General features: G+C 46.3%; 1 non-coding gene across 1 annotated transcript; it reads left to right on the top strand.

Moving 5' to 3' along the window:
• Nucleotides 1–825: 825 nt before the first annotated feature.
• TRNAG-CCC (transfer RNA glycine (anticodon CCC)) lies at nt 826–898 on the top strand. Its single transcript has one exon. It is a non-coding gene; the product is annotated as a tRNA-Gly (tRNA).
• Nucleotides 899–1,765: the final 867 nt, after the last annotated feature.

Raw genomic sequence — 1,765 nt, 5'->3', positions numbered from 1 at the left:
CATCACTCTTTTCTCCAAAGTTTTTTTTTTTCCATATTGTGCATGGGAATAACTAAAACCTTTATTAATATGGTTTCCAATAACAATGTGAAAATTGGAATTATCAGTTCAATTTGTACTCAAAGTACATACCGAACTCAGGGAAGGGGAGATTGGGCAGAGCTCTGAAAGCATAGTACTCAGAACAGGTAGGTTGTGACAGACAGAAAAGGAAAGATAAGGCTGCTGTGTACAGTAAGACATGGGGAGTAGGCTAGAATGGGCTGCTCAGACAAGTCAATTTAATCACTGAGGAAAGACAAGAAACAGGAAATGGATCAAACCAGACATCACCTCCTTCACAATTCAGGCTCATGTTGGCCTTGAGACCAAGCTATACAACTGGTTCCAAACTGCCCATAACACAGGTTCACAGACGGGACCTCAGACATTTCAATCTGAATGAAGTCTTCAGATGTCAACTTTGCCCCTAAAGATAACATATAAAAGCACCATTACCTTTTTTTTTTCCAGAGTACAGAATGATTTCAACATGCCATGAGAAGATGTTAACAGGAAATAGGTTCACAAGGCTTTGGAAAATTAAAATGCCAATATGGCAAACTGCATGGAAAACATGATGATGAGAAAAGATGGTAATGACAGCTTTAACTACACTGATTTTTATCTCCTCTCTGCTCCTTAAGTTCTCCTGGAAAACTTGGGTGCTACAAGGCACCCACCCAACCTCTTGTTCATTAGAGACTTCCTGATGGGCTGAACATGGCTGAATATTTCCATTATCCCTAGTGTGCAAAAGTTATTCTAAAATAGATTTTAGGGACCTCCCTGATGGTCCAGTGGCTAAAACTCTGCACTCCCAATGCAGGGGGCCCAGGTTCGATCCCTGGCCAGGGAACTAGATGCTGCATGGCACAACAAAGAGCAAATATTCCATGTGGAATCACAACTAGGACGCAACACAGTCAAATAAATATTTTTTTAAATGGCTGAGTCGGAGGAGCCAAGATGGCGGAGGAATAGGACGGGGAGAACACTTTCTCCCCTACAAATTCATCGAAAGAACATTTGAAGGCTGAGCAAACTTCACAAAACAACTTCTGACCTCTAGCAGAAGACATCAGGCGCCCAGAAAAGCAGCCCATCATCTTCGAAAGGAGGTAGGACAAAATATAAAAGATAAAAAGAGAGACAAAAGAGCTAGGGACGGAGACCCATCCCGGGAAGGGAGTCTTAATAGAGGAAGTTTCCAAACACCAGGAAACCCTCTCACGGGCGGGTCTGGGGGAAGCTTTCGCATCTCCGAGGGCAATCTAACTGGGAGGAAAAATAAACAAAACTCACAGATTACATGCCTAAAAGCAACTCCCAGCAGAAAAGTAACCCAGACGCCCGCATCCGCGACCAGCAAGTGGGGGCGGAACAGAGAGGAGCAGGCGGCATTGCTTAGGGTAAGAACCGGGTCTGAATGCCCTGAGGGCAATCGGAGGGAGCTAACATGAGATAGCAACTTAAACCGTGGGATAGCAAGAGAGAGGGAGAAAATTAACCGGCCGGAACACACTGCCGGCCGTTCGCAGAACAAAGGGAAGGGGCAATTCCAGAGGAGAGCTAGCCGGCTGCGGACTGGCCCATCCCCGCCGCAGGCAGGAGGCAGAGGGGAGGGGAAAGGGGCAAACTCGGCCCCAGAGACGGCGTCCCCTACCACACTGCAAATGGGCCTCCAGTTTCTTACCAAAGACTTCCTGAGATTCTGGATGGTCGA

Source organism: Odocoileus virginianus, chromosome 26 (genome assembly GCF_023699985.2).
Source record: "Odocoileus virginianus isolate 20LAN1187 ecotype Illinois chromosome 26, Ovbor_1.2, whole genome shotgun sequence".
NCBI lineage: Eukaryota > Metazoa > Chordata > Mammalia > Artiodactyla > Cervidae > Odocoileus > Odocoileus virginianus.
Note: the sequence above shows the minus strand (reverse complement) of the source record. Positions and strands in the feature narration are given on the sequence as shown.